The 25,919-nt window shown below is 44.5% G+C and overlaps 1 protein-coding gene across 1 annotated transcript in view; it reads left to right on the top strand.

The window, feature by feature from the left end:
* The first annotated feature begins 9,295 nt into the window (after positions 1-9,295).
* MINDY4B (MINDY family member 4B) overlaps positions 9,296-25,919 on the top strand; it is an 86,178-nt gene continuing 69,554 nt past the window's right edge. Inside the window, exon 1 of the mRNA XM_040349161.1 lies at positions 9,296-9,471. The gene's annotated coding sequence lies outside the window, so the exon portion shown is untranslated. The remainder of the gene's footprint in view (positions 9,472-25,919) is intronic.

The raw sequence follows: 25,919 nt of genomic DNA, 5'->3' as shown, positions 1-25,919 counted from the left end.
AGACTCCCTGAGGTAATATACCCCGCTGAGTACAGTTCAACCCGTAGGAAGAATATAGGGCATCATTGGACATTCAATACCAGCACCAATACCCTCGCTCCAAGTATTTTACATAAGGTTGGGACAATTCCTCGGCATCCAGGAGACACGACCCTTCCTTGTGCCAGCATTGTTGTCTCATGATCCTATCCTGTTCCCCTTGATATAACACCACCCCTTCCTTTCTCCAGCACCCACCAGTATCAATCATTTGAGGTTGTTCAGACTCAGAAACCATCAGATCATGATGGACTCGGGGGTGTAACACGGTAGTGCCCGATAGGATAGTACCCAAATTAACTGTGGTATAAGCACGATGTTCAATCCCGGCGACCGGAATCAGGGATGAGACTGTGCAAGTCAGGTATTGACAGCCATGGAATTGAGTCATCCACCAATCCATATGACTCATAGCAAATTTGGATACTACCCTACCTGCTTGTTTTCTCAAATTTTGTGGAAATTGTCCTGCTGAAACAATCATTACTCTGAGGTCCTGGGACAGTTCTGATTGTACCTGGGTGCAAGATAAAGCAAGTTGGATGTCTTCCTGTACCTTGGATAATCCCGCTATCAGTCCGGTGAACTTCTGTTTCATTATCTCAAACAATGAGGCAGTAGCATCAATATGAGCATGTTGTAGATTTTCAAGGATATGATTCACATCTAGCTGCACCTCAACCCCTTCCCCAACCTGCTGTGCCAACCTTCCTAGCTTGTTTCTGAGTACCTCTAAATCCATTGTGTTTAGGCTACTCAGGACAACACCTCCTGCTCCTAAGGCAGTATCTATTAGGTCTCTCTCTTTCCACTCCTTTGTTACCTCCTCCCATGCTCAACCTCATGACTGCTCCAGAACCTCTGGAACTCCCCATCCCATATGTCCAGCCAGGCGATACCCTTTCCACACCTAGGTGTCCAAAAAACTATTTTATCCGGGAAGCCTATCCCACCTCCACCTAAAATGTTCTCTCAGCCAGCTCCATGTCCGATAATTCCCAGCAATTATTATTTTTGTTCCACCCCCTCCCCTTAGATTATAAACCCCTTGAGACGGGCCTTTCTATCCACGCCTTACACAAACTGTTGGCACCATTTAAATCCTGTTGCCCAAAGTTTAACTACCTAACTTTTAACTCCTCCCCGAATCCCAACGGAAGTTTCAGTAAGTGTAATGGGGATGTCAGGTTTGTTATAAAACCTTTCTTCAGGGCAACTCGGGGTGTAACCTGGGGTTCCGTCTATATCCATCCCAAGGACAAGAGAATAGGTACAATAGACTCCCCAAGGTAGTGTACCCAGCTGAGTACAGTTCAACCTAGTGCTGACAACAGTGCATCATTAGACATGTGATACCAGCACCAGTACCCCGGCATTCGGTATTGAGTCTAACAGCACATATACCATTGAAACAATGACAAAACCCACAAAAAAACTCCATCCTTGTGACTTGATTTCAGTGACCATGCCCCTCTACCCCCTGGTAGGTTCAAGAAACCCCCTAGTTCCATGACTAACACCCCATCAGTATCCTCTAGGACAAAGAAACAAAACTCGCTTATGTCCTAAATAATACTTAGGTGTTTCCTCCCCCGCAATGATCTCCCCATCCAGAACACAGAGTGAAATACCTTCCCAACATTCCTCATTCACCACCGTGTCCTATACCCTATCACACTCTCTTCCAACCTCTTAACATGGTCGATAAAATCTTGAGCCATATTAAACTGGGTATTTATGTAACTTTGTTGCATGTTGTCACAACTGTCACCAATCTCTCTGAGCAACAAAGCCGTGCTTATTGTCTGAAGCCATGGCTGCGAGTTTGTTCCTCAGGAGACCTCCGTCCACCCCATTACTAACACCCATTCCAGCTCCTATTCCCCCCCATTGTAGCGTCGAATACATATCTCCTCTTTTGGGTTACTCCTCAGAAATAAGCATCCTGCGTGAGCCTCATTCTGTGTCTGCACATCTCTGGGAGCAAGCCACTGGTCACTTGATTCAGTGTATACTCAGCCCATACAGGGTAATAGGTTTTTATTAACCATTGTGAGATGCTGAAGCGCCATGTGGTGAAGGCATACTGTACCCTGTATGTAGTTACTGGCATTACTCGTGCAGGGATTCAACCTCTCAGGTGAGACATCAACTAGGTGTACCTCTCCCATGTCCAGTAACCGAGAGCTTCTCTATAGGACTGCTAAGCTTGAGACACTGCCTCTACGAGGAAGTTTTCACCCCATTGATGTATCACCTGGCACTCTCTAGTTTGGCCAACAGACACCTTATTATGCATAGGTGCCAGTCTCCTGGGTACCTGCACCACATACATTTATGTCATACTAGTCACCCATTCCAACATTTCTTTCAATTCCTGTCTGGACTCAGAACTCTCAGAACAGGATGGACTCCAGGGTGTAACCCAGTAGAGTCTGATAGGATAGTACCCAAATTGACCGTGACATATGCACACAGTTTCGTCCCTGCCCAAAGTTCCGTCCCTGCCCTTAGGGATGAGAATAGAACGAGTTGGATTTTCCTAACCCTTCCCTGATATGTAGCCCAGGGCCTCCCAATGTGTTCCTGATTATCTCCAGCTCTATAGTGATTACAGGAACCCAATGACCCACCTCCCGCTCCAAAGACAGTCGCCATTGAGCCTCTCTTTAGTATGGGAAATAGTCTGAATACCCGGATTGAAAACCACCTGCCACCAGGTACACCCGATCCCTCATAGAGGCTGCACACTTTCTCCCTCCTCTATCAATTCAGTAATTAGACTTTGTTATCCTTCACCCTACAAAACAAACTGCCTTCACTATTCAGACAGGACTCCCATGAAATACAGGAGTCTAGTGCCACCCTGGGGCACTGATCTTCTTGGCATGCAAGTCACAGACCACCAGTTAAGGTACACAAGTAATCTAGGACAGGAAGGACACCTATGGATATTAACTGAGGAGAATACTGCATGAACAGCCATGTATCACCCCATACGATCTTCCTGCACACCTTTTCTCCAGACTCAACCAAAACTATACAATACGAGGCCAGACCTATACACTTTCAACTCGTATGCAATCAGGCAGGCCCTCGTACTACACGTCTGCCGGTAAATCTAAAAGAAATTGGAAAACAAGAATTGCATAATGTGTATCCAGCTCAAGGAACTGGTGCTACCAGACACAACTGACCAATAGACTAAGAAAAAAATCTCTTGCAGCACTGAGGCGCCGGGATCACTGAACAGTAGGGGGTAAACAAGCCGACCAGTGTGCCTGGACACACACAGCTATTCATTAGGCGATTGGTAACAAATAACCACAACAACTGACAAAAATAAACTCTAGGAGAAAATAGGATCGCATGGTGACACGGAAGGAAACAGGTGTGAACTACATTTGGGGACATACAGATAGCTAGGGACATTATCATACCTTAGCCTGAGGCAATGCAACCTTGTACGGCCAGGCTTAACAGCGGGGGGGAGTTTAAGCAGTCCTAAACACAAGTCCGGCCAAAGTAGCATGAGGCTTTTACCTTTTAGAGCTATGGAACTACACGTGTCCGTATGGCTGATCTTCGGTAATAAGAAAACAGATTTGCCACGGATCTATGGCCGATCCATTTTAACCTCTGGAGAATACCCCAAAACCCTTTTACCACTAAATGTGGTACCCCTGAACGCTACTAAGCCTAATATATGTGTTAGAGTGCAAATTATCCCCTGCAGTGTTACTCAACTTTTCATTAAAAAAACTAATACGCGGACCTCAGTTAGTTGGTTCTGCTATTCAGTGGATCAGAACATGCAACCCACACTAGGTGGTCCAAAAACATAGCCAAATGGACTGACAACTAGACGTTCCAACTAGATAATGGTCATGAAAACCTAAAACATTGTGAAACCCGACCGACCAACATAAAGATTTCCTATGGAGACTACGATTTCCTCTTATTCTGAAAGGCTGAAAACCCAGTTATCGAGTCTGAGGGATAAAACACAAAAAGTTAGTAATAAACATTCAATTTTTTTTTTTTTAACCTGGAGACAAAAAACAATGGTTATATACCTGTCACAAGACATTAGCATATGAAACACAAATATACATTACATTACATTACATAAACCGTGCACTTTTTAAAATACCAAAAATGATTGAGCTCAACTTTTCATTGATATGCATTACTAAGTTAGTACATATTAATGCCACATGGATGTATTTTTTATGGTATACCAATAATTACCCCCAAAAAAATGTATTCACCATGGTGAGAGGAAAAATTTAGCAACTCGTAATAAACCTTTTAACGGTACAATTTATCAACCAATCATAATACTTCATCACAACCTTTTCGCAGAACCTTCTGTAAAAAAAAACAAAAAACAAAACACATTTTACATTAGGCACTTTTCCATTCACCATTACAGATACTTTTCTTGGCTCAGGTCATTTGCATGTCAATACGATCTGTTTTACATTCTCACAGACCTGGAAAGAAGGGTGGTCATTTGGGCTGTCAGCAGCTGAGAACACACGTCACACACACACACACACACCATTCAATTTAACTTGTGTCAAAGAAAGAGAGGGGGGTGGGGGGTCCTTGAATTATAGAACACCATTCCTTATATATATATATTTTTTTTTTTTACTTTAACAAACACAAAACAAGTTATCATGCCACCAAACACAACATCACAATCCATGGATCTCACACATTTCCGCATAACACACATAACTCTCACACTTGGCCACCTACACCCTGTAGACAAAAATATTTAGCACATTTCTTTAATAAAACTGCACTTTCCCCACACACCTTCACACACTTAGCTAGGTCAAATATGACCTCTAGACATTACACAGGTCAATATGTTCTCTATCATACTTGAACCCATAACCTCTGTTCATCACTATTCTGCTTGTCCCTATTAGAAAACATTCACATTATCAGTTCTATTCATGGATTCTACCATCCATGCACTCCAAGCATCTCTTTCATTTGTTCGTATCATCTTCCCGTGGTGACTGTACCACAGGGCTTCCCAAGCGCTTGGCTTGAAAGTACCCCTCCTATAATATTGCTTGCCAGTCCACCGATTCCCAATATTGCATATATTTCACAATCCAAGGTCCATATTTATGTATCATTTCTTCCTTCGGAGTCAAGTGGTAAGGTTCCCCACGGTTAGACTTCATTTTTGAAGCGATTTGATTTCCCATCCTTTTACGGATGAAGGACTTTGAGCTGATCCCGCAAACCTTATAGGTCGCTTTTTTCGAAGCTAGCTACGCTCTGACCAATGATTGGGTTGACAGGTACCGCCCCTTGTCGCCTTTGCTGACCTTTTTTCACGACTTGTCAGAACTATGACTGACTATAGTCCTTTAAAAAATTAGCCCAGGGATTTTCCCAACTAAATTAGTTTTAATCCCCCCGTGAACTTTTCTGCAATATTGTAAAAGAAATGCTTACTTATTAGATTGCTATGTTTGCTTGCAGTGCAGGAGGCACCTAATTGCACTAATTTAACTGACACCCACCTAATAATGATTTTTAGCAGTTACAATATAGTCAGTGTTTATATATCTAATTACACCGCTTACAACCCCCAGTTAGTAGTTTAAACAGAGGAATAGATTCACATACATCCAGATAATTCAGTGTGATTTAGTCTCCGTTTCCACTGATTCGATTTGCCATGCGACCTTGGACACAAAGTCGCATTACAAATCGCAGCCTATTGATTTCCATAGCACCCATTCCAATCTATGTGGCTCAAAGCTGCAGTGACCGATAAGGTACCTGCACCATTTTGATGCGACTTCTGGATAAAAAAAACACATTCAAAGCCACACCACAGTTGCACTAAAGCTGCATCTCAAAATTGCACCCTGAATCAGGCGACATTGGAGTTGCACTAGTGGAAACGCAGCCCAAAAGCATAGGTGTGTTTCACTCACAAAGATTGGCCTAATCTCATTCAAAGGGTCAACTGCAGAGAGGCACACCGTCTTCAAGATTCCAAACAGAATCCTTATTATTCGCACTGACACCCTGCTGCAATTTCATTCTATATATCTACATTATTCAAAATCAGTCTCATCAACATATTCGCATAGACAAAAAGAAAAAAGTTAAGTTCTGAAGAGTTCGTTTGTTAGGTATTAGGTGTTAAAACAAAAGACTTAAACCAGCTCGGTCTACCATACAAGAAATCATATTCATCCAAACTTTAAACTCTCCTCACACACAGGGCAACATTTGTCATAGAAATATTATTAACGCACTTAAATAATTAAAATTAAAATAAAAACCTTTTTGTCTATATAAAAATTAAAGCAAACGATAGGGGGGCGAAAAAGGGAAAAGGGTTACATTTATTGATACAGAGAAGAAACTTGTATTTATCCAATATTTACAACCATAACATTAATGATATCACTTGTTAAAACAGAGAGGATACTGCTGAATATTGTTACAATATACATGAGAGAGAAAGAGAGAGAGAGAAAGAGAGAAGGAGGAAGAGAGGGGGAGAGGGGAAACATTACGTCACCATATCTAGCTCAGGTAAGCCATCATAATTCAGTCTTCTTGATCAGGACATCATACACTGATAACCAGTCAATCTAACTTGACTGGTTTTTATACCCCTCAGTGTACATTTTCTCCCTCCCAAAAACTCAAAAAAAAACATTGATATGATTGGTTGCTCATGTGTCTTTTCAGTATGACAGATAAGGACCCCCCCCCCCCCCCAGTAACCCACTGTTGTCACATCCCTTTGACAAGCGAAATGTCTTGGAGTTTTCATAATTAACACCAACAAACTTCCTTTGTGATCTCTAACTCACTTAACTCCCACACTTAGCTTATCAAAAGACACCTGGCTAAATGGATATTTCCTGTCTGGCCGAGCTCTATACACACACACACGGTATGATTGGACCCTTCCAGACAGGGGGTGACAGGAACCTCTTTTAATGTACAGGGGGCCATTTCCTATCAGAAAATATATTGTAACTATAAAATCATATGCAGTTATCTCCGACCACATATATTACAAATATACACACGGCGTGCAGTGACGTCATCGCGTTTGTACGAGGAGGAAGGGCTCCTATCCATTTAGATATGGCAGAGGTCAGGATCGCCCTCTCATCCGCAGAGAAATTCTTCTTCCTGTCACACTCAGTATCTGGCATGTTGGCACACAGGTCACAAAAGTACGTCTGCACCAGGGAACGCAAGCAGGCGTACTTTTGCGCTGGACGTGCGTCTGGCTGGGCGTACTTATGTTCTCGGCATACGCGATGGGCCGGCGTATCTTAGGCGGTTGTGCCAGCATGGTTGTGAGCAGGCGCAGAGGGGTGCTGTGATACGCCGGGCGTAAAACACTGCACCACGCTCAGACCATCATTTGCATGGGGTCACGCCCACTTCCACCTACGCCGGCGTACGCCTACGAAACCTACGCCACGCAGGTGCAGCGTTGGGAGCACTGGCTTGCTGAATTCAATGCTTGCCTCTCCGCGCTACGCCGGCGTGTCGTACGGCATTTGCGCTACGGCGGCATAATGTGCGCCCACACTCTGAGAATCTGGGCCTTTCTCTACAAACCATCTACTCACTGATCTTGGATATGCCCCCTTCTATTGGCATACCATCCAGCAGACCAGGGCACACTTCAGGTCTACTTTATGTTGTTAGTCTTGTGACGTGTTATGTGGTTCACATCTCTCCCAGTCACAGGGCTCCGACCATAAATATATAAATATATATACACAATATATATAAATATATAAAAAACGCAGTTACACTTTATCTCTCCCGATCACAGGGCTCCGACCATAAATATAAATATATATATATATATATATATATATATATATATATATATGTAGCACTACCCCCGGAGGAGCTGCTGGTTTGTTTTGGGTGGCACATTTACCTCGTGGCTCTTCCGAATTCCTAGGGGTGAATGGTACATATAGCAATAGTAAAGGAATGTCCGCAACAAGTGTCTTTTGCTGTGCTCTTTATTACCCAGCCGGGTGAAAACAATAAAACTTGTGGTGAGGAAAGTAGAGTTGAAGAAAGAAGGAGAATAGCAAATTCAGGTGTAGCAATATGGAAACAGTCCTGCTCCCACGTATAACACTTCTCTGCGCCACTCCTGCTTGAGTGGGAATAGCGTACCTGGACAGGCCTCTCTCACTGACCTGGCAGCCAGAGTATCGCTCAAACCTTTGAGGAAAAAAAAGTCTCTGCAACAGACCCTCCTGGAATGAACTTCAGGGAGACACCTCTGCCACGGGCCCTCTCTGATTGCAAATACGGAGGCAATCCTCCTTGGAAGAATTATGCCTGGATCTCCTTCTTAACGTCGCCCAGGTACCGACTGACAGGTGATTAATCCTTCAGTGTCCGGCTACCTTTATCCCCGGTAGATTGTCGAGACCCTATTGGATTGCCAGCCTCTCATTGGCTCTCCTCAGATGGACTCCCCACCGAACAGCTATACCGTTTGGGATCTTCAAAAGTGGGAACCCAGTCGATCACTGGTTCCCTGTCGCTGCTCAAATGTTCCTGACCAATATGGTCCCGGAATCAGAAACACAGCGTTGCACGCGCGCCCCGGTAGGCCATAATGCCGGGGCGCCATGATGTGGCCACCCTAAAGGTGGGTGCCACACTGGACTAAGAAGACCCCGAACCAATGGCGTCTGCCCCGTAAATACCCTCCCCAGCATGCACAGCGAGGCTCAACCCTCCTGGTTGGCTGCTGGGGAAAGAGCACCCAAGCCTTGACTCCACTACTGCCATTTACTGCACTGGGGTGGGAACAACACCCCAGCACAACAGAATGAGCCCTCAGCACAGGCAAGATGAGACAAAGACCCAATTTGAATATTTTAACCAGATCAGAGTTTAACTACACTCTGATCTCCCTCTAAATTTATATAGCACCGGCACTTTGAAGTAACCTGGCGCTAAATATACACACAGTATATATAAACGCAGTCGTATATATAAACGCAGTCGTCTCTCTCTCTCTCTCTCTCTCTCTCTCTCTCTCTCTCTCTTTAAACCAGTAATCCCTATAAAAGAAGTTGACCGGCCATCCCTGAACTGTTTGAGCTGTATTTTGGCATGCTCAGTGATTTACACTAGCAAACAGAGGCAAAAATAATAGTTGAAGTATTTGTCTCCATAGTGATGGAGGGAGGTCATTTCCTTGTCACTCTCTAAACATAAGCAGGCTATGCAGAGCCATCTCAGTACAGCGTTGGTAAACAATTCAAGGTCTCTTATCACATGGAAAGACGTACATTATAAAGCGAACCAAGCTAGAACCAAGACCAAATCTGGAGCGTAGCTGGTGATGAAAGAGACTGTCCACCGCAGACCCGGGAAACAGTGTGAGTTCACAACATACTTGTACTTAATTGCACCCTGCTTTTACTGCTGCAATACTGTATCTCATTGCACTAATTCAACTTCAATTCCTATACAGAAACACAAGGTACCAGTATTCAATGTAAGGGTTACCATACACATTACAATCCGATTGTACAATCTCCTTGAAAATGAGGACTAACCTTTAAAATCCAACCAATTTATATCCAATTACACAGACCCTTACACTACATAGTCAGTTTAGGAACCATGGATGTCTAGACCCCTGGCCAACGCCCTTCGCACAAAAGTCCTACACTTTGTCCGCAGAAAGTCCGATCTGTTTGTACGAGGCTTAAGTGACACTTTTTGGGGACCAGTGAAACTAATAGTGATCAGTGCGAAAAGTGCAAAAAGTGATCATGCATTTTGTGTTACCTCACTTGTAGAAAATCAACATCATCATCGGATCTACAGCGACTGCACTTCCAAGTGCACTTTCAGAGCAATTTCAAGTGCACTTTGCACTTGTGCTTTGCACTTGTAGTGCAAAGTGGATTTGCCTTTTGTAAATAACTCCCCATACTGTACATGAAAAATGCAGCACCAAACATGAAGGTTATTCAGTCAACCATATTGGGGGAGATTTACTAATACTGGTGCAGCTGTGCATAGTAATAAGCTTATAGGTTTTATTGTCAAAGCTTAAAGCAGATGTGCCACTAAAAAAATATATTAAAAGCCAGCAGCTACAAATACTGCAGCTGCTGACTTTTAATATTAGGACACTTACCTGGAGTCCAGCGCCGTCCGCAGCAGAGGACGAGCGATCGCTCGTCACCCTGCTGCTCCCCCCTCCATCCACGGTGAGGGAACTAGGAAGTGAAGCGCTCCGGCTTCACTGCCCGGTTCCCTACGGCGCATGTGCGAGTCGCGCTGCACCCGCCAATTGGCTCCCGCTGTGTGCTGGGAGCCGAGTGTTCCCAGCACACAACGGGGGACGGACAGGATGCCTCCCTGCAGGGGACAGGGGATATCTCCTAACCATGCAGGTTTAGGAGATCTCCTGGGTAGCTACAGGTAAGCCTATAATAAGGCTTTACAACCACTTTAAAGTGTCCGTTAAGTCACATAAGCCAATTACTTGTATCCTCTCTGTTTTGCAAAGATCTAAAGTACTCTGGGGGTTATTTACTAAAGGAAAATTCACTTTGCAGTATAATAGCTGGATTCAGAAAGCTTTACGCCGGCATATCAGTAGATTCGCAGTCGTAACTCTGAATCTACGCCGTCCTAAATTTAAACGTATTCTGGAAACCACATACGCCTAAATTAGGCAAAGATACGAGCGGCGTAAGTCTCCTACGCCGTCGTATCTTAGGGTGCAATATTTACGCTGGCCGCTAGGTTGCGCTTCCGTTGAGTTTGGCGTAGAATATGCAAATGACTAGATACGCCGATTCAGAAACGTACGTGCGTCCGGCGCATTTTTTTTTTTTACGTTGTTTACGTATGGCTTTTTCCGGCGTAAAGTTAGTCGAACAAATAGCTGGCCTAGTCAATGTTAAGTATGGCCGTCGTTCCCGCGTCGAAATTTGAAAATTTTACGTCGTTTGCATAAGTCGTCCGTGAATGGGGCTGGACGTAATTTACGCTCACGTCGAAACCAATACATCCTTGCGGCGTACTCTGGAGCAATGCACACTGGGATATGTACACGGACCGCGCATGCGCTGTTCATAAAAAACTTCAATCACGTCAGGTCACCACCCATTTACATAAAGCACACCCCCTCATCCTCATTTGAATTAGGCGCGCTTACGCCGGCCCCATTTACGCTACGCCGCCGTAACTTAGGAGGCAAGTGCTTTGTGAATACAGCACTAGCCTCTCTGACTTACGGCGGCGTAGTGTAAATACGATACGCTACGCCGCCTGAAAGATGCGCCGCCGTACCTGAATCTAGCTATAAGTGCACTGCAAGTGTACTTGGAAGTGCAGTCCCTGTAGATCTGAGGGGAAGATCTGAAATGAGGGGAAGCTCTGCTGATTTTATCATCCAATAATGTGCAAGCAAAAATGCTGTTATTTATTTTCCATGCATGTCCCCCTCAGATCTACAGTGACTGCACTTCCAATGCATTTGTGGTGCAAAGTGGGTTTGCCTTTAGTAAATAAACCCCCCGCGTCAGTTTTAATCCTAAATACCTTTTCTCACACCACCGCTTTGCGGTCACATGATCCCCTTCAGCTCTCTTTCCCCGATCTAAGGAGAGCAGCAGGAGGGGCTGTTATTCTCCTCTGACTTAAGCCGGCCAGCAGACGGAGGTCACGTGACCACAGAGCGGCGCTGTGAATGGAGGTATTTAGGATTATAATTAAAAAATAACTGACACACAGGGTTTGATTTACTAAAGGTAAATAGACTATGCACTCTGCAAGTGCAGTTGCTCCAGCACTCAGTAAATGAGGTAAAGCTCCACTTTGTAAAGAATACCCAATCACGTGCAAGGAAAATTAAAAAAAAACAAAAGTAGTAGGGAAACACAATGCTAACCGTTCAGGTGTGAATGGGAGCTTTTGTATCTTATATTATCATTGGAGGAGATTTACTAAAACTGGTGCACACAGAACCTGGTGCAACTCGGCATAGTAACCAATCAGCTTGTTCAATTAAAGCAGTTATAACCCTAAGAAAAAAAAAGCTCTTGTTCCTTTAACACATTGATAACAGTATAGTGCTGTTGCAGTGTAATTTGTCCCTTTCTTTGATCTAAAATACCTGGTTGATCCTGCCTGTTCCTGTTCTCCCCCATGTGAACTGACCACGGTAATACTGGCTGCTGATCCATGATACCATGGTCAGTTTATGTACCTCCATCATCCCGCGGTCTCTCCCTCTCCCCCTCCCTCCCTGCCTGTCAGCTCAGTGAGAGCCGATCTCCTCCCCTCCCTTCCCCTCCTGCCAATATTTCTGCTGCAATACATACACACTCATTACTTGCATGTGATTGGGTATTGTTTGCAAAGTGAAGCTTTACCTCAGTTACTAAGCTCTGGAGCAACTTCACTTGCAGAGTGTCATTGCCCATTGCAAAGTGCACAGCCTATTTGTCTTTAGTAAATAAACCCCACTGTTACTCTTTGGGGTTAATTTACTAAGACCCCTTTCCCACTGGGGCGGTTTGCAGGCGCTATTGCTCTAAAAACAGCGCCTGCAAACCGACCTGAAACAGTGGCTGCTGTTTCTCCAGTGTGAAAGCCCCGAGGGCTTTCACACTGGAGCAGTGTGCTAGCAGGACCGCTCCAAAAGTCCTGCTAGCAGCATCTTTTGAACGGTGAAGGAGCAGTGTGTATACCGCTCCTCCAACGCTCCTTCCCATTGAAAGAAATGGGAAACCGTGGCTATACTGCTGGCAATGCGCCTCGGCAATGCGCCTTTTTCGGCCGCTAGCGGGGGTAAAACCGCACCACTAGCAGCCAAATACGCTGCAATTCTGACGGTAAAGCGCCACTAAAAATATCGCGCTTTACCGCCACCGGACCTCCCGCCTCAGTGTGAAAGGGGCCTAAAGGTAAAGCGAGTCTGCAAGTGCAGTTGCTCCATAGCTTAGTAAATGAGCAGAAGCTCTGATGACCTCCATCATCCAATAATAGCCAAGCTAAAATGCTGTTTGAAAAAAAAAAAGAATCCTTGCATGTGTAGCATTACCCCCGAAGGAGCTGCTGGTTTAGATTTAGGCCTGCCGTTACCTTACTGTTCCTTGCTCTCATCTTAGGGGTTCTCCTTGAAGAGGTGGTTAAAGAAAGAAATGTCTGCGCCAGTACCCAGTCTCTTTTTCTCCCTCCTGTAGAGAGGGATTATATTAAAGTGGATGTAAACCCCAAATTGTTTTAATTTTTTTTGATGTCACAATGTACGGTATTAGATTTCCTATCATATGTGCCCAGTTTTGCCACACAGAGTTATTCCAGCTCTGAGCAATCCTCTTTTATTGTTCAGTGAAATAAAACAGACTTACAGAGAAAAACCTTAGTCCATTCCGCCCCCTTTCTGTGAGTGACAGGTTGTTTACATATCTCATGCACTAGCCTGGAGACAGGCATTCTTTTTTAATTCCCACCCCACTCATTTTCTGAAGTCATGTGGTTACTTTTCTGGATTTTGACTGGATGTTAGTGATCATAGCAGAATTTAGTGTAAGGAATACACAGGAAAAAATGCATGATGACAAGGGGAGTCTAGAGGAGGGCGGGGAGTCTACTGACATTACAACTCCACCCCTGAGGCAGGAACCGCCAATACATCCCTGAGGCCAGGAGGGCCCCCAGGTCCGGATCAGGAAAAACCGACCCACAAAATGGTGTCTGTTCCTTAAATCGGAGGTTTACCCTAATTTGAAAGTCAGCGTTAAACACACGGGCTCAGTGTCTGTATTGAAAGTTCGCTGTCCAAAAAATTTAAATCAATTCCATACCTTTTTTATCTCTTCTGAACCAGGTGCTTCCTGGTTTGGCTCCCGCGGGAGTGGGCGTGTCGCTTTGGCTGCAATGTCTCCTGGGAGTACAGCGTGACGCTGCCCAGGAGACGATTCTCTAGCCCACCAAAAGCACTCTCGCGTGATTTTACACGTCACATGACTCTTGCAGCCGGTCATGTGACGAGGGCGGATACAATTCCGCCATTTTAAATGATGGAAAACATTATGACTTACGAGCTTTACTTTGGGGTTATAAACACCACCTGCAATTAGTTTCTCATGCTTCTCCATTGACAAATGCCGCTCTGCGACCACCCCGGACTACCTCAGGGATTGAGTTCATATGCGGTAGGCCCATACTCCCGCCCTGCCTGGCCCACAGCGAGCTCATTTGTACATCCCACCTCTGGCTCCCCTGTACTGCCTAAAGACCATCATAATTGGCTCACGACCCTACGCCTGTCCTCCTTTTGTTCCGACCTATTCTCTTTATCATAGACTCATAGACCCCTAACAGATTTCGAGCAACTGTGTTCTCTTTCTGAAACCCCAAGACACTTGCTCTCCTCCTTATATACACTGCTACACACGCTAATACATGATCAAGTTCCCTCCTACACGAAGAAGTGGTCCACGGATCTGGGAAAGGAATTCCATACAACGGATTGGCAGAAGTCATACTACTTCACGCACAAATCCTCTATCTCCTGTTACTCTCAGGAGAAAAACTTCAAGCTCCTCTCTCGATGGTACAGGGACCCTCTCTCTCTACATAAAATATTTCCTTCTATGCCCCCTATATGTTGGAGATGCGGCTCAATAGACGGTAACTACCTCCATATTTGGTGGACATGTCCGGCCGTTCAACCCCTTTGGTCTCAGGTTTTCGCCATATATAGTAAGCTCTATGATCAGCCCCTAACACCCACACCGGAGATAGCTTTGCTGTCTATGTTACCTGGTTCCATAGCATCACAGAAGAATACCTTACTACGTTTCTTTTTATCGGCCACGAGACAGCTTATCACCCTATTTTGGAAATCTACCTCTACCCCTCCATTGTCTTTATGGGTCTCATTGGTTAATGACATCATGCGAATGGAGGAAATGTTAGCCCTTGATTCTGATACCTACAATAAATTCAGATCCCTATGGCTTTTATGGATTAATTATTCTTCCTCTGATTCCTTGAAAACGTTACTGACACCTCAAGTTCAACCCTAATGCTCAGTCCAAGTACTTTTTGCACAACAATGATGTCATGGCCCGCTTGGCTCTCGGTTCTTCCTTCCTCCCTCCACCACCCTTCTTTCTCCTCTTTTTCCTCTCTTCTTTCTTATTTTTTCTCCTTCTCTCTTTTATAATAATCAGTTTTAGTTATACTGTTTTATGTTTTCTCAGTCTTCATTGTTCCTCTGTACCACACACTGTTAACAACCTGACATGGGAAACAAACTCAGTAGACTCACATTGAGACCCCATTGTGTTGAATTTCAGACAGTATTATCTGATTTGTTTCATCCTATTCTGTAGAAATCTGTTGTTTACGTGTGTTGTATAATTTTTTTATTTTTATTTCTTCTCAATACTGAAATGAATAAAAACATATTTACCTCTAAATGATGGAAAACAGGTGAAAACGCCATTACACATTACAGTTGCGATGGCAACTGTGTAGTGTTGACGGCGCCGCTCGCCGTCAACACTGCACATGCGCGGGATAGAGCGGTGAATGCTGGGACATCAGCATTCACCGCATCCCGGAAGGATTTGCTTGTGGGTTTCAGAGTGCCCACAAGCAAGATGGAAGCTTCCAGCAATTATTTTTATATATTCTCTATTGTGGCAGAATGACATTGCGGGGGGCTAGGAAATAAGGACACGTGAGTACCCTATTAACTATGTGAGGAGTGGCAGATGCATATAAAAAAAAAATGTATTTCTGGCGGAACCCCCGATTTAAGTACCCTCTCCCTGAGCCTCTTCTGAAAAAGGATTACCCAATACATTCAACCTGTTGCATTTCCAACCTTGACCAGTGGTGATAGTGACACCTACTGTCAAGTGGAAAAATGCGCGACCCAGCTGAACTGAACCAGAACCACAATTTGAATACGATCTTTCTGAGCCAAACTATTGCTCAGACAAACTATAATTTTAACATGTAGCACCCACTCATTGGGAGCAGGGTGCTACATATGCAAAGTGCACAGTCTATTTGCCTTGAATCAACCCTTTTGTGTCATCCTCATAACAGAGTCTGTGCTTGCTCCTAGCAAAAACACAAGATATCAAAATTCAATGGCAAATAAAAGCCTGTAAAAGAAAATATTTTTACCAATATACAGTAGAGCATCATAACTTGGAAATATATTAAATAAACCTAAAAGTTGCCATTAAGTGTCCAAATGACCGCCCTAACATGTGTCTATGGTATTCATCAGCATGTCGTTTAGCAACCAGACATTAATTGGATGTTAATAATTTAATGCAATGGCTTGTGTCTGGTAGCTAGCTGGATACTTTGTTACTTGCTTCTTTGTTTTCTAGTAACAGAAATCTTTATTGAAATCCAAAACTTTCTGTCTGTTTCCTGCTGATGCAGAGATCTGATATGAGCAAATGAGAATTGAAACGTCTTCATGGGGAAAATCTTGGACTTGTTAGGATAGTTACCTATCCTGACCTTCAACAACCTTGAGCCAGCCCGTGCTTCTTGACATTTTTAAGTGAATAATTTGTAATTCTTTTTTGTAATTAACCTTATTTGAATATGTATGGTTCACTCATGGCATACTTCCCTGACATGCATTTCATGACACATTGGGGTTGGTTTACTGAAGGCAAATAGGCTGTGCACATGTGAACGTGCTCCAAAGCTTAGTAAATGAGATAAAGCTTCACTTTGCACGTGCAAGGAAAAAAAAACAGCATTTTTGCTTGCATTTGATTGGGTGATGGAAGTCAGCAGAGCTTCTGCTCATTTACTAAGCTCTGGAGCAACTGCTCAGATCTAGACTAGATGAATGCAGACTTCAGTGTTTAGTCCACCTCAACACCCTGATTTTCATTATTGTAACAACCTCCTCAATAGGACACAGACAGCATAAGAAATAAAATAAAAATAAAATGTTTTTCCATTTTTTTGGGGGAACAGTCACAACCCAGATTCAGAGAAAAGAGGAATAGACATTATCAGGGCTTTTTTTTCTCAGAGAATAGGAGCAGGAACTCCTCCCTTCCGAGTCACCCCTTGGCTCCGCCCATTAGAGAATACAGAACCAAGTATAATTTTGTGGTGCTAAGTATTCTGTATGGAATTTGTTAATATCAAGAAAAGCAGTAAAATAGATCCAGCAACAAAGGACTCCCAACAGCCAGCATCAATAGACCCTCCAGCAGCCAGCAACATTAGACCCCTCGTTCAACAGTAGATCCCTCTCAGCATCGATTGACCCCCTGCAACATAAGACCCACCCCCAGCTACTTTACATTCCCCACCAGCAACAATAGACCTCTCCGGCAACAATAAACCTTTCCGGCAACAATAGACCTCCCCAGCAACAATAGACCCCCTGCAAAAAATGGATCCCTTCCAGCAACAATAGATTCCCAAGTAGCAAGCCTCAATAGACCCTCCAGCAGCCAGCAACATTTGACCCCTCCCTCAATAGTTGATCCCTCTCAGCAACGATTGACCCCCTACAACATAAGACTCACCCACAGCAACAATGGTTGGTATGGTGTCAGGATGATTAAAGCGCATTATTTCTATTATTATAAATTGTTATATAAAATTAAATAGTTCAATTGACCATAATGCTGAATCAGTGGGAGCCCTGAGTGTGTCACTTGCCATGTCGCCTGCCACCAGATGCCATCAGCCATGACTAAGCGCTGAATTGCAGCGTGAAACGCGTCGGCCATTCTGTACTCGTTGTTTGCAGTGTCTGCATGTGCTTTTTACAATAAAAGACCAACTTTATTTTAAAGTTATTTTGGAGTGCGGCTATCCAGAGTTTTTTTCGTCTATGTGCTAGATGCCATCAGGTGTCCCCAGCAGAGTCCGTCCTTACATCAGGCGTACCCAGCGGAGTCCCTCCTTACATCAGGTATACCCAGCGGAACCCCTCCTTACATCAGGCATACCCAGCGGAGCCCCTCCTTACATCAGGCGTACCCAGAGGAGCCCTTCCTTACATCAGGCGTACCCAGCGGAGTCCCTCCTTACATCAGGCATACCCAGCGGAGTCCCTCCTTACATCAGGCATACCCAAAGGAGCCCTTCCTTACATCAGGCGTACCCAGCGGAGTCCCTCCTTACATCAGGAGTACACAACAGAGCCCCAGGCGTGCACAGGCTTCCCCCCATTGGAGCCCCCCTTAATCAGGTGTCCCCCATTGGAGACCCCCTTACATCTGGTATAGCGGTGTCTCTGCCACCATTACGGTCCCTGTTCCCCAAGGGGGAACAAAACAGAGGCCGCGTGGCTACAATAGAAATTAAGCTGCTGCGGCGCCGCCCACCCCCACTCCTTTCCATAGCAGGTCACAGACAGGGCGGGGGTGGACGGCGCCACAGCAGCTTCATTTCTATTGTAGCCACACGTGTTCTTCTCTGGTCTTCTTAAAAATGGCGGCCGGTGGAGAATGTCAATCCGTCGGCCACAGACCTCTAGCGGTGGCGGGCCGCGATGCAAGGAAAAACAGGACATTTCCCGGGACACAATAAAATCGTGAAAAAGGGTCTAAATCTCGGGAATGTCCCGGGAAATTCGGGAGAGTTGGCAACTATGCATGAATCGGTTTTACATCCACTTTAACCACTTGCGTACAGCCCACCATCATTGTACGTAGGCTGTTTGAAGTGGAATACCACTGTTATGGCAGCAGCCATAACCCCGGTATCCTCTTCAACGACAGACGCTCCTCTTTCAGATGAAAGTGGTTACTATGGCGAATAACTTTTATTGGGGGCGGGAGATGGCAACCCCCCTCTCCCATCATGCTCCGGTCATCTCCGCCACTTACCGGAGCCGTCAGTAGCAGCGGAGATGATCGCATCCTTTCCCCTGTGAGACTGGATTTTTTAAAATTTTTTACTGCATTTAAAAGTAAATGTAGGATCTGAGGTCTTTTTGACACCAAATCTCACATTAAAGAGGTCCTGTCATGCTTTTTTTCTATTAAAGGTTATTCCTTCTAATAGGAATAAAAGTGACCAAAAAATTCAAAAGTCAAATAAATAATTTTTTTTTTTTTAAAGCGCCCTGTCGCAGAAGCGAATGCATACATAAGTCGTGCCTGCATACAAAAATGGTGTTCAAATCATACATGTGAGGTATTTCAGTGATCGTTAGAGCAAGAACAATGGGCCAAATTCTCAAAAAGTCTGCGTAACTTAAATTTCAGCAGTTAAGTTACACTGACTTAAAATTTCTACCTAAGTGCCCGATCGTCAAAGCACTTAGGTAGAAATTTCAGGCCGTGTAACTTAAGTGCCGCCGTCGTAAGGCGGTCCTCCTCTCCTGGGGGCGTTTAAAATTTAAATGAGGCGCGCTCCCGCGCCGGCTGTACTGCGCATGCGTGTGACGTAATTTTCCCGACGTGCAGCGCGCGAACGTAATTAACGCCGGGCGGCTTTGAGAATTTCGACGGGACACTAAAGTTGCGACGGGTTAAAAAAAAAGACGCGCCGGGAAAACAAATAATTATAAAAAAAATGACAGCGTCGCTCAGCATGCATTCCTGAGAGGGAGAACTCCATGCCAATTTTCAAAGAAAAAAACGGCATGGGTTCCCCCCCCAGGAGCATACCAGGCCCTTATGTCTGGTATGGGTTGTAAGGAGACCCCCCCACGCCGAAAAATTTACGTAGGGGGTCCCCCTACAATCCATACCAGACCCGTATCCAAAGCACGCTACCCGGCCGGTCAGGAATGGGAGTGGGGACGAGCGAGCGTCCCCCCCCCTCCTGAGCCGTGCCAGGCCGCATGCCCTCAACATGGGGGGGTTGGGTGCTCTGGGGCAGGGGGGCGCACTGCGGGCCCCCCCACCCCAGAGCACCCTGTCCCCATGTTGATGAGGACAGGACCTCTTCCCGACAACCCTTGCCATTGGTTGTCGGGGTCTGCGGGCGGGGGCTTATCGGAATCTGGGAGTCCCCTTTAATAAGGGGGCCCCCAGATACCGGCCCCCCACCCTAAGTGAATGGATATGGGGTACATCGTACCCCTATCCATTCACCTGGAGGCAAAAAGCAAAAGTTAGTAAACACACAACACAAGGGTTTTTAAAATAATTTATTATTCTGCTCCGGATGCCCCCCCTGTCTTCGTTATTAGCTCAATTACCAGGGGGGGCTTCTTCTTCCACTCTCCGGGGGTCTTCTCCGCTCTCCGGGGGGGTTTCTTCTTCCGCTCTCCGGGGGGGCTTCTCCGGACTCCGGGGGGCTTCTTCCATCTTCTGCCCTCTTCCGCTGTTGACTCGGCGAACCCCGGTTCTTCTGCAGCTGTCCGGTGCCTTCTTCTTCATCGCTGGCTGCCTGCTATGTTTGTGTGTTAGCTCAATTAGTAACAGGCAGCCGGCGCGGTCTTCTGTGACGTCAGGGTCTTCTGTTCTTCTCCCCTCTTCCGATGTTGACTCGTCGCCTGTTGTTGCTGTAATGATGGAAGCGCGCCTTGCATCACATTTATATAGGCATCACCGTCCCATCATGCTCCGGTAGGTACCCATGTGGTGGGTGCCTACCCACGTGCACCCACCACGTGGGTACCTGCCGGAGCATGATGGGACGGTGATGCCTATATAAATGTGATGCAAGGCGCGCTTCCATCATTACAGCGACAACAGGCGACGAGTCAACATCGGAAGAGGGGAGAAGAACAGAAGACCCTGAAGTCACAGAAGACCGCGCCGGCTGCCTGTTACTAATTGAGCTAACACACAAACATAGCAGGCAGCCAGCGCTGAAGAAGAAGGCACCGGACAGCTGCAGAAGAACCGGGGTTCGCCGAGTCAACAGCGGAAGAGGGGAGAAGATGGAAGAAGCCCCCCGGAGTCCGGAGAAGCCCCCCCGGAGAGCGGAAGAAGAAACCCCCCCCCGGAGAGCGGAGAAGACCCCCGGAGAGTGGAAGAAGAAGCCCCCCCTGGTAATTGAGCTAATAACGAAGACAGGGGGGGCATCCGGAGCAGAATAATAAATTATTTTAAAAAGCCTTGTGTTGTGTGTTTACTAACTTTTACTTTTTGCCTCCAGGTGAATGGATAGGGGTACGATGTACCCCATATCCATTCACTTAGGGTGGGGGGCCGGTATCTGGGGGCCCCCTTATTAAAGGGGACTCCCAGATTCCGATAAGCCCCCGCCCGCAGACCCCGACAACCAATGGCAAGGGTTGTCGGGAAGAGGTCCTGTCCTCATCGACATGGGGACAGGGTGCTCTGGGGTGGGGGGGCCCGCAGTGCGCCCCCCTGCCCCAGAGCACCCAACCCCCCCATGTTGAGGGCATGCGGCCTGGCACGGCTCAGGAGGGGGGGGGACGCTCGCTCGTCCCCACTCCATTCCTGGCCGGCCGGGTAGCGTGCTTTGGATACGGGTCTGGTATGGATTGTAGGGGGACCCCCTACGTCGAATTTTCGGCAGAGGGGGGTCTCCTTACAACCCATACCAGACCTAAGGGCCTGGTATGCTCCTGGGGGGGAACCCATGCCGGTTTTGAATTTAAAAATTGCCGTGGAGTTCTCCCTCAGGAATGCATACCAAATGCCGTCGCTGGAATGGGCCTTTACAATGTGTGACTAACTTTCCACATTATAAAACCAGCCCTAGTTTTGCGCAGGCAAATTCGGAACTTACGCAGAAATCACAGTGCTGAAATGCTTTGAAAATCTGCTTAAGTCCTCATTTGCATACGCAAAGCTGCATTTCAATGAGAAATGCCCCCAGTGGCGGATGCGGTACTGCATCCTAAAATCTGACCGTGTAAGTGTCTTACACATGTCAGATTTTCTGCCTAACTTTGGAAAAAGCCTTTTGAGAATCGTTTCCAAAGTTAGGCACAGGGATACGCAGGCTGAACAGCAGTTAAGTCTGCGTATCTCTTTTGAGAATCAGGCCCATTAGTTCTAGCACTAAACCTCCTCTGTAACTCAAAACTGGTGACCTGTTGAAATTTTTAACCGTTGCCTATGTAGATTTTTAAGGGTCAAAGTTTGTTGCCATTCCACGAGCGAAAGCAATTTTGAAGCGTGACATGTTGAGTATCAATTTATTCAGCGTAACATTATCTTTTCACAATATAAAAAAAATTGGGCTAACTTTACTGCTGTCTTATTTTTAAATTCAAAAAAAGTGTATTTTTTCCCCAAAATTGTGCTTGTAACACCGCTGCGCAAATACGGTGTGACATAAAGTATTGCAAGGACCGCCATTTTATTCTGTAGTGTGTCTGAATTTTTTTTATAGAGTTTGGGGCAGCTCTGAGTAATTTTCTAGCAAAAAAATATATATATTTTAACTTGTAAACATCAAGTCTGCAAAATAGGCTCAGTCCTTAACTAGTTAAAATGTAATGTCGCGTACACACGACCATTTTTAATGGTCTAGAAATAACAACGTTTTTTTAACCTGATTCTTGTCAAGTCTGCCTTGCCTACACACGATAGTGAAAAAAAAATGCTCGAGCAAAGCGCGGTGACGTACAACACGTACGACAGCACTATAAAGGGGAAGTTCCATTCGGATGGCGCCACCTTTGGGCTGCTTTTGCTGATTTTGTGTTAGTAAAAGTTTGGTGAGAGACAATTTGCGCTTTTCAGTCTTCGTGCTTTTCAGTCTTTGTGCTTTTCAGTCTGTTACAGCGTGACAAATGTGCTATCTCCATTACGAAAGCTAGTTTTACCAGAACGAGCGCTCCTGTCTCATAACTTGCTTCTGAGCATGCACGTTTTTTTCACGTCATTAAAGCCCACACACGACCGCTTTTCACAACGTGAAAAACGACAACGTGAAAAACAATGCAAAGAAAATAGAGCATGTTCTAAATTTTTAATGCCCATTTTTCACGTCATGAAAAATGCTCTGGAGCCCACACACAATCGTTTTTAATGACATTAAAAAATAGTTATTTTTCACGTCATGAAAAACGGTTGTGTGTACACGGCATAGGGGAAAATGGGTGAGGACTCAGTCAATAGATTGCAAAATATATTAGTGGTTAAGTGGGGGGGGGGGAAGGACGTTGATTGGGGGGTTATTGGTTAATAATCTAGTTTGGCACCACTGGTTGTATTGGAAACATCGGGGGTTTACGAAAGGCAAATACACTTTGCACTACAAGTGCACTTTCAAGTGTAGTCACCGTAAATCTAAGGGGTAGATCTGAAATGAGGGAAAGCTCTGCTGATTTTATCATCCACTCACGTGCAAGCTAAAATGCTGTTTTTTTATTTTCCTTGCATATTTTCCTCAGATCTACAGCGACTTTACTTCCAAGTGCACTTGCAGTGCAATTGTAGTGCAACGTGGATTTGCCTTTAGTAAATAACCCCCATTGCACTATAGATTGATGAGTACCTAAGGGCAAGGTTAGAATAAAGGATTCCCAAACCAGTGTTACTGGCTGGATCACCAGGTGAAAATAAAATAAAACAAATAGCCTAAAAATGAAAACTACTGCAGCCACCACATTAAAGTGCAATATATTAAATTTTTGTTTTTGGGTTTATTACGACTTGAATTCATCCAGTCAACATCTGTTTTGAAAAAGCAACCATTTAATGGTAAAACGTTGTGTTTTTTAGGTCTGACGTCTATCACATCGACTATAAAGGTATATTTTTCTACATGAAACTAGACAGGTTTCTGAAACGTTACAGTCCAGGCAAATAAGTCAGGGTACCAGGGAAATTGAAGGCTTCATATTACCACACATTGAGATGATTTCATTACATAGAACCTGCTGAATGATAACAGTGAATAGGAAGTGTAATATAAGAAGTCATTAGTGTGGAGATCATTGTTAATATGTTTTTGTGCTTAGCTGCTATTATCACAGCTCTGACAGATTCAAACAAAAGCTATGCCACAGGTATTTATTAAAGGTTTGGCAGCCAGGGAGCAAAGCTTTTCTGGTAAACTTTGTTACTCGCCAAGATTTTTTAATTGGATAGTATTAGATTACGGAGGGAAGGCGTAGAACATGTCAGGTTTTACTGATGTCTGCCTCCCTGTTATGGAAAGTACCTCACACTTGCTGTTTCGGGGACCACTGCAACTGGGACAGAAAGTAAGGAGGATCTCCCCAACGAGGATGCAAACAACAATAAAACCTAAAAGAGAATCAGATCATTCCCACACAATACTTTTACGTGAACACCTGTGCCCAAATTATGGACATTAAACTATTACAAATTAATAACAAGCAATAAAAGAGCTACACACAAGCCATCACTCACCAGCTGCTTTTAACCACTTGAGCTCCGGAAGGTTTCACTCTCTTCATGACCAGGTCATTTTTTGCAATACGGTACTGCGGTATTTTAACTGACAATTGCGTGGTCGTGCAACGCTCTACCCAAATAAAATGTATGTCTTTTTCCCCACAAATAGAGCTTTATTTAGGTGGTATTTGATCACCTCTGCGGTTATTATTTTTTGCACTATAAACAACAAAAAAATAACAATTTTGAAAAAATATATATATATTTTCTACTTTCTGCTATAAAACATACCAAATAAAAAATCAAATTTCTTCATCAATTTAGGCCAATATGTATTCTTTTTGTTTCATAAAGTTTTAACATGTATTCTGCTACATATTTTTGGTAAAAAGAAAAAATCCCAATAAAAATATTGTTGCCGTTTACTGGTTTTCATTTGTTTCCTTTTTCTTCAGAAATTCTTCCCTTTATTTTCACCTGGTGAATCTGCCAACAATACACTTCCTGTCCACAGGTGATAATTCTCACTCATTTTATTATATCTATAGAGGAGCAGTATTTTTGTGATTGGACAGAAGCGTGTTAGGATAACAGACTGATAACAAAGTACCGTAGTTAAAGTGGGAGTATAGCCTCGTACATATGACCGAGGAACTCGACGGGCGAAACACATAGGCTGTCGAGGAACTCGACAAGGCAAGTTTCTCTATTTCCGTCAAGTAAAAATAAGACATGCTCTCTTTTTGGCTCAACGGGATCCTAGACAGTTTCCTCGTCGAAAATTGTACACACGACCGGTTTCCTCTGCAAAAAAAAAATCACAGCAAGTTTCAAGTCTTGTGTACGAGGCCTATGAGTTCTGGCAGGATATACAAGTATATTTTAGCACTTATCAAAAATATACAGTATAATAAAATGCTTTCAATTATTTATTTACCAAACCAAATAGAAGCAAATGGAAGGAATTAATTGTAAGGTTTTACAGACACACAGTATTAAACCCCAAACAAAATTGTAATATATTGCAGCTTACAAATCCCTAAATGTTGTAGTTTCTTTTTTAGGCATTTTTCCTCTATTTTAATCTGCTGATCCAGCTAGTAAAACACTTCTGGTTTTAGAGTGTCTACACTCTATGCAGAAGAAATGGAGCCACCCTAGCACAGCCGTGTTGTCGATCTGTGGAGAGGGTGGTGTCATGCCCCGTACACACGAGCGGTTTTCCTGTTGGAAAAAAAATATGTTTTTTTCCGACGGAATTCCAATCAAGCCTGCCTTTCATACACATGGTCGCATTCCTATTACAAGGAATGTAAACATCCCTTGTAATATAAAAAAGCATGACAGGTCCACTTAAATATGAGATCTGGTGTCAAAAAGACCTCAGATCTCATATTTCAACTAAAGTGCAAAAAAAATAAAAAAAATGTCATTTGAAAAAATGACAACAAGAAAATATTGCTTTAACAACTTGCTTACTGTGCACATATACCCCCTTCCTGCCCAGGTGAAATTTCAGCTTCCAGCACTGCGTCGATTTAATTG

Source organism: Rana temporaria, chromosome 4 (genome assembly GCF_905171775.1).
Source record: "Rana temporaria chromosome 4, aRanTem1.1, whole genome shotgun sequence".
NCBI lineage: Eukaryota > Metazoa > Chordata > Amphibia > Anura > Ranidae > Rana > Rana temporaria.
Note: the sequence above shows the minus strand (reverse complement) of the source record. Positions and strands in the feature narration are given on the sequence as shown.